Genomic DNA, 8,073 nt, shown 5'->3' on the forward strand with positions numbered 1-8,073 from the left:
TGAGCTTGTTTAAACACATATAGTGTCTTATGGAGTTTATAGATATAAGATGAGAATTTAAGATCTTCAAAACCTGAGGATTGTTCAACATATACTAATTCCGAGATGAGTTCATCTAGGAATATGCTTTTCATGTCTATTTGATATAGCTTGAAATCATGGTGAGTAGTAAAAGTAAGTAATATATGAATTGACTATAATCTAGCAACAGGGGCATAAGTCTTACCAAAATTTAAACATTCAATTTGAGAGAAGCATTGTGTAACCAATCTTGTCTTGTTCCTCATGACTATTTCATTTTCATCTTGCTTGTTCCGAAAGACCCATTTTGTACCAATTATGTTTTGATCGGGTCTTTTCACCAAAGAACATACCTCATTATGGGTGAAGTTGTTTAACTCTTCTTGCATTGCCATCACCTAATTCAGATCTTCGAGTGTGGCTCTTGAGATTCCAGGGAAGAAACAAAGGAGTAATGTTCATAAAAATTAGCAACTCGAGATTTAGTAGAGACTCTCCTATTTATATCTCCAAGTATATTATTAGCAGGGTGATATCTTTGTACACTTTGATGAACTCTTGGGTGTGACACTTGAGGTTGAGGTTTAACTTTCTCTTCTTCATCATGATCTAGAAATGTGTTGGAGATGTCTTCATCTTAAGTTGAAGTAGGTGACTCCACTTGTATTGATGAAGAGGAGAGAGAGTGGGATCTACTCTGGGTTCTTGTGGCCTAATTTCTCCGATTGATATTCTTTTGATTATTTCACTTTGAATTTCCTCATCACCTATAACATTATGACCAACCTGCTCTACTTGATAGCCATTACTTTCGTCAAATGTTACATCACGTGTAATTTCAACAATATCGATGGTGTTGTGGAAAACACGGTATGCATATGCATTTGATCCATATCTAAGCAAAAATCCTTTATCAACTTTAAAAGAGAATTTAGAGGTTTTAGACTTTTATTTAGAATTGAACAATTACCCCTGAATACCCGAAAGTATGAGACATTTGGCTTGTTACCAGTAATGAGTTCATATGGAGTTTTCTTCATGAGTTGATGAAGATATAACCGGTTTGTTGCGTGTTACCGCCAATACTTATGTAAGAAATGTGACCAAATAAATCCATATGAAGTAATTTCAAAAGCCTTATTGTTAGGAGTTATAAAAATTCCGACAAAAATATGATAGTGTAGAGCATACTATCACATCTTATAAATTTGAGCTCAAACAACAATTTATACATGAAGAAAAAAAGAGAAAATTTAGTTATTCATGTGGAGGTACTATTCACAAATGAAATTTCTCTTTTTTTTCTCTTTATACATGCCTTGAGCTAAAATTTTATGAGATTGTAGAGATAGCATGTTCTACGTTATCATATTTTTTTTTTATTGGAATTTTTTACGGTTCCTAATATGGAGTTTTTGTTAATTGGTTATATAAATCAGTTTACGTAACTGTTACACAGTAGAATTTCTCCACCCACGAGCTCTGATCAATCTCCTTCCAAATCCACCACTCCTCCCTTATATTTGTTCCTCCACCCTCATCGACCATTTGGCCCACTCCCCCCTCATGCTCATTTCCTTCCCACTCGGGCCAAGCAACTTCATCACCTCCTGAGCGGCATGACTGGTGCATGTGGCAGCCACGACGCTAAAGATGTCTAAATAGGCTGGTCCAAGGCACGACACTATAGGCACGGTCTAGACACGACACAGTACGGTCCGGTTGAGTCGGGCCAGCACGGGCACGGCCCAGCCAGGCATGATCCGGTCCGATATGCATGGGCTCGGCTATTTTCTATTTTCTATATTTTTTAATTATATATTTATTTTTATCTATTATCTATATTTTTATCATATTTTTATATATTTTATATTTTTTTTAATTTTGTAGCTATTTTTATTTTATCGGGCTGCCCGTGCCTGTCGTGCCTATTGGGCCGGCTGTGCCACCAGACCGCAATCGTGCCCGAATCGACCTGACACGACACGGTGACCGACAGACCGTACCGTGGGCCGAGAGGAGGCACGCGGGCCGGCACGGCATGACCCGTTATAGTAGCCGAGTCGTGCTGAGCTGGATCCGTGCTTGGCCGGCCCGAGTTGTCCATAACAATTTTTTTTTATAAGAATAGAATCCTATCCATATACGTAGAAGCTTTAGTATGGAAATATGAGATTACAATTCAATCTTTCTTAACAGATTGATTTGGAAGCCATCTATATCTCCATGCGTGTACATATATTGGGCACGTCCATTGTCGAGACTCGCGACATCTTGCTCCGCCGGCGAAGTCCCAACGCATGTCCTCCTCCTCGAGACACAGAACATGTCGGCAACCATGTCAAGAAGGCCATCAACACCATGTCCATCAGGCTCCTAGCATCCACGGCATGCTTTTGATGTGACAGGCTACCGATTGCAAGAGCGATAAACTACGTCATGAATCATGATGGAGGCCGCCATTGTGGGGCTACGCAATGACTTCACCAGTTGCAGCGATCAAGCTATCCTATGATGCACAGGCAGAGCTCGACGGAGAGCTTGATGTCGTGACATGCGAGAGGGCTAGACGGAGGCCCGGCGAGGCAAGCGCGGTGAGTGAGACGCAGGTGCGGCCAAACGGGAACCGAGAGCTGTCCAAGGACAAAGGGCCAAGAACGGCCGCATCAGGCTCCTCAAGTCCAAGTATTCAGAAAACAAGAGACACAAGATGATCATGCACATTTTTAAAAATAGGGCGTTGGTTTAACTACCCCGACCTTTATTCAACGCCTGACCGGCAGGCTCCTCTATTGGTGCCTTACCAATTGCACTACAGCAGTTCCCTCGATGATCATGCACATTGAACGTCAAGTTGCAAAAAGCAGAGTTGCCCTTATTTTAGGTAGACATGCGCACGTTTTTAGTTGGAGATTGATGCGGTATGTGAATTAAGGGTTGTGATGTAGACATTAAACTATGAGTTGTAGTAGGTGGATTGGGTATCGGATATAAAGCTTGCAAGGTGAAGCTATAAAATCAGAGAAACCCAAAAGATCAGGTTGCAAAACTGATGTTCCGAAATTCAGGGGTGTTTTCCTAACTCAATAAAGTGTCGAGAGGGTAAAATAGGCTTAATTATCGCTAATTTCTTCACGACACGAAGCCAATGATTTCACGATTTATAACAATTTAAGGTTACAGTGTCTACGTGACAATGACTGGATATTGTATTTATTCAAAATGATTGCGTAAGAAACAATAATATATACAAAGAAAAATAGTGGTAAAATAAATTTAAGCTTACTAGTTTCTTATGAAGATAAGCTGATGAACTCCACTAAACACTTGTTGACTTGTTGCACAATGTAAGGTTCGGGAAATTGGAGAGCAGGAGTTTTATCTGAAATCCAAGCATCTTCTCAGGAATGAATTCTGGATTCATTCAAACGAGTGTAATCTTATTGGAAAAAGGGATTTCGAACTGTCAGAATCACTTGGCATCACTTTGATCTTAAAGCAAGACTGACATTCCGAAGGGCGCTGTTGAAAGCTACAGGTTGTTGGGATTGGGAGGGACATCATGCTTGATTCAGAGGACGTCGTTGATGTCTTCGACGCCAGTCATGTGAGTGGTCGCAGCATCCTCGGTAACCTGAGAGCTCGGAGAAAAGTTGGGGCTCGGATCAGGCGCATCAGGACCCAGCTAAGAGACATCTCCCGCCGTCGGTTAGAGTGCGCAACCGAAAAGGCCGGCAGAGCCGAGTGAGAAATGGATCCAAGGCCTCTTTGCCTCGTCTCCTCTGGTTCATGACAGAGACGCTGTAGGCCTGGATACAGACATGGAAGCGATACTTCAGCGTGTCTTGCGCAGGGGCTCGGGGCTGAGCGACACGTCCTTGGTTGGCATGGGTAGTGCTGGGAAGACTACGCTTGCAAAGAAGGTGTACAACCACCCAGATGGGAAGAAGCACCTAGACCGCAGTTCATGGGTCTACGTTTCGAACACGATGGAATGGCGAGGTGTCCTCCGTTAGATGGCCAAGATTCCTATAATTTGTTCTGCAGAAAGGCATTCTTGAAAACTGGGACATTCCATGCCCTGATGATCTGAAGGAGAGCTCAAAGGACATTGTGAAAAAGTGTGTTGGTTTGCCCCTTGCTATTGTTGCAGCAGGGAGCATGATGTCCAGGAATGAAAAAACAGACACCGAATGGAGGCGTGTCCTGGCAAGATCCAGAGGGGCCTAAGCAACGGTGAAATGGGAGTTCAGCAAGCACTCCTCTTAAATTACAGGGACCTCCCACACGCTTTGAAGCCATGCTTTCTGCTGCTCTGTCATCCCATATGAATCGGAGATACCCCGAAAGAAGCTGGTTCGGTTATGGATTGCCGAAGGATTTGTGCAAGAGAAGGCCGATGAGACACTTGAAATGACTGCAAGTACCTCATGGAGCTCATTAACAGAAAGCATGATAGAAATGGCGATTGCAAGCAGCAGCGGAAGTGTAAAAGCGTGCAGAGTTCATCATCTTGTCCACGATCTTGCCATCTTGCTCTCTGAAAATGTGAGATTTCCATCATGTGCTGTTATAAAGGCGCCAGCATTAGTGCTCGGCGAATCTCACTGCAGACACCTCAAGTGCCATTCAGCAAAGAACACAAGAAAAGATTGCGATCTGTTTCCATGTTCAGCAGCGGTGCAGCGGTAGTATTGAACTGTAACATTGTTACAAGGAGCTTTAAAGCTGGGTTGTTTGATTCTCATCGCGCGTCTGAGGGAGCTCCGTTTCCTTGGCGGCGGCTTCCCAGACGAAGCTCCTGCACGCCCCGATGGCGAGGGTAGGGGTGACAATTTTCCCGGTGAGGGCAGGGATCCTTGAGGATCCGCTCTGAGTGGGGTTAGAGATGGGGTCAGATTTTGCCCCGTGGGGTGGGACCCTGAGTCCAAGTTAGGATGGAGGTGGGGACGGAGTTCTCTCCGCGGGGTTCTATGGAGCCTCGAGTCTGCCGTTTACTCGGCCGCTTGCCGCACTCGCGGCTTGCCAAGTCTGCTCGTTGCAGCCCCTGCTCGCCACGTTGCTTGCCAAGTCCGCTCGTCGTAGCCCCTGCTCGTCACGTCCGCTACGCCCGCTCATCGCTGTGCCTACTCGCCATGTCTACCGTGCCCACACCGCCAGGGCCCCGTCGGAGTTCGAGGATCTGACGGGAATGGAGAAGGAGTGAGTATTTGCCCCGATATGACTTTCGGGGATGGGGGCACGCCGGCCCCACCTCGCCCATTATCACCTTTAGTGTTGGAATACGAAAGCGTGCCCCGAACAGATACGATGAGATCCCCGCTCATAAGAGGAGGGTCAAGTTTGGAGTTAAACAGTGAGCCAAGATGAGAGAATAAGAGAGAAATGAAGCTATTATTATGGGAAAAACCTTTGTGGTCCTCTTCTCCTGTTTTTTGAGAGTTTATTTATAGAGATAAGGGTAAGAGAAATTACTAGTTTGTCCATAAGATATTATGTTACAATCATGTACATAGAGGGGTATTTCAGGCATTTGACCCCTTTACATATCACGTGTGATTATGATACTATGATAGCTATAGTAATACTACAGTACACCGTCTAAATATCTTTAGGGTGGGACGTTTCCCCAACAATACTCCCTCATCCGCTGGTTCGCTGTTGAAGCACGAAAGCGTGCCCTGAACAGATACGGCGAGAGTCCCGCTCATAAGAGGAGACTCAAGCTTGAAGCTGAATAGTGAGCTGAGTGGAGAGAACAAGAGAGAAATGAAGTTAGTGTTATGGAAAAAACATTTTGGATCCTCTTCTCATGCTCTTCAAAGGCTTATTTATAGAGAGAAATGATAAGAGAAATTATCAATCTATTTTTAAGATATTATGTTACAATCATATACAAAGAGGATATTTCGAGTATTTCACACTTTACATACCATGTGATGATTATGATACTATAATAGCTATAATAATACTATAATGTATCATTTAAATATCTTTAGGCTAGGGCTTTTCTCAACACTAAACGATGGGTGGTGTGAGGTGACGTCGTTACATTTACCGACCACCCCGTAAATTTCTCCCTTTTTGTTTATTCCACTGTGGATTACATCTGAACCTGATATCTTTGTGATGCTTCCTAGCTGCATTCTCAATCTCCACGATTTTTTTGGAATTCTTTCCATGTCAGTTCCGCTGTCAAGTCGGGGATCTCCGGGTGGTTGGGTGGTCCTTATTTCATTTACTAAAAATGAAATTTCTATTTTTTGTTTGTCCCTCCAGAGTTCATACCTGAGTCTAAAAATGTGTAGGATGCTTAGGAGCTTCATGCTCACTCTCCATCAATCTTTACCTGATTTTTGCGCATCTTCGCGACCGTCAAATTGGGATCTGGGTTGGTTGGCCTTTGGTTCACCGATCCTCCCCAGGCACCGACAGCCGTGCTCCCGCCGGTCAGTCGCGCGCGCTGCACGCACGGCATTGCGTGATGCTCGCCATCAAAGCCGAGCGCACGTCGTGCTCTCCCGACCTCTCGCTGTCTCAGGCTCTTCCTGCAGCCCGTGTCCTCGTCGTGCGCTTGCTTCGTCGCCGTGCCCATGGTGATGTATATGCGATGTTTTTCTTTGAAGAAATCCCAAAGAATAGTGCAGCAATGTGTGTTCCTCGCCAACCGTCGTCCCGACGGAGCTCCGTGTTGGACGGCCCCTCCGCGCGCAGGATCAGCGTGCCGGCGCCTGTGAAGAAACACGGTAGTTTGGAAAAGGTATTTGGCTGCTCGCACACCAAACAGGGCTGCGGCTTTCAGTTTATATAGGCATTATTGTGGCATGCTGGATAGGTACAGCGCTGTCTGGTCAGTCCACGCTTCTGTGGGCACGCTGCCGTCGATGCTGCATGGCCCCATCTCGTGCAGGAAGAGATGCATGCTCGTCTTGGCCTGTGGCGAGGCGGCGGGCTTGGTCGGCTACTCCGGTGCTAAGCAGAGAGGCTATGCCATGGATCAAGGAAGCAAGGATGGGTTCGGCCATGGGAATACCTTTTGTTCTGTGAGTTGTTGAACTGAACAAGGATAGCTCAGTCGATTTCCTGATTCCTCTTAGAAAGTCAATGTCAGCTGGCAGCACTGTACTACTTTTTAGCAGATATCTATCTATTATATAATTATTTAAGAGGAAAATAAGTCATTACGTTCCCTCTTAAACTCACGAAATTATCACGTTAATAAAAAAAGAAAAAAAAATCTAGATCACTCGTTATTATGAACGTCTAACTGTCTAGATTAAATCAAAGAGCTCATATAAAATATGATTAATAAATACTAAATTTGGAAACCAAAGAATCTATATCAAATACGCTTAATAAATAACTAAAATCAAAATAAAAAATTATAATCTATCTACCTATTATCTTAATATTCGAGATGCAGAAGGAGCATCCACATTCGTCGTTAAAACCACGAAATTACCGTGTTAATCAGAAAAAAGAAAATAGTCTAGACTCACTACGTGAAAAACAGATAAAGAAGACACGAAATGAGTGACATGTCATAATATGACCCATCATTGATGATAAAAGTGATGGATCATAGTTGTTAACTATCATTTATGATTTATCATAAGTGATGAGTCATCCTAGGTCAGTCATAGGTGACGGTTCGTAGTTATGACCCGTCATCTATAGCTCAATCATCACAGTTATGACTTATCACCTATGACATTTGATAATGAAGGTTAAAAGGATAACATAACCGGTTTCTATCACAAGCACGTGATAGCTAGGGTGGTAAGGGAGTCGCGCATGAGGTCCTAGGCACGGGTTTAAGTCCAACAAAATGTAAAGACCGAAATATGTTTGACAATGATGTGAATTGGATATATGCGATGGGCCTTGTATTAGGATAGCTCTTGGGAGAAAAAAAATATATATTTTTGACTTTTTTCATGTCTAAAAAACGCGAAACACGTTCATCAGTTATAAGTGACGGTTCACTGTTGACTCGTCATTTATGTTCAGTTATCGGTGACGAGTCACTGTTACGACCCGTCACCTATGATA

The 8,073-nt window shown here is 43.8% G+C and overlaps 1 pseudogene; it reads left to right on the forward strand.

Annotated features, from left to right (window-relative positions):
* The first annotated feature begins 4,015 nt into the window (after positions 1-4,015).
* On the forward strand, positions 4,016-7,076 carry LOC133885253 (putative disease resistance RPP13-like protein 3; annotated as a pseudogene).
* The last annotated feature ends 997 nt before the right edge of the window (positions 7,077-8,073 follow it).

Source organism: Phragmites australis, chromosome 1 (assembly GCF_958298935.1).
Source record: "Phragmites australis chromosome 1, lpPhrAust1.1, whole genome shotgun sequence".
Classification (NCBI taxonomy): Eukaryota; Viridiplantae; Streptophyta; class Magnoliopsida; order Poales; family Poaceae; genus Phragmites; species Phragmites australis.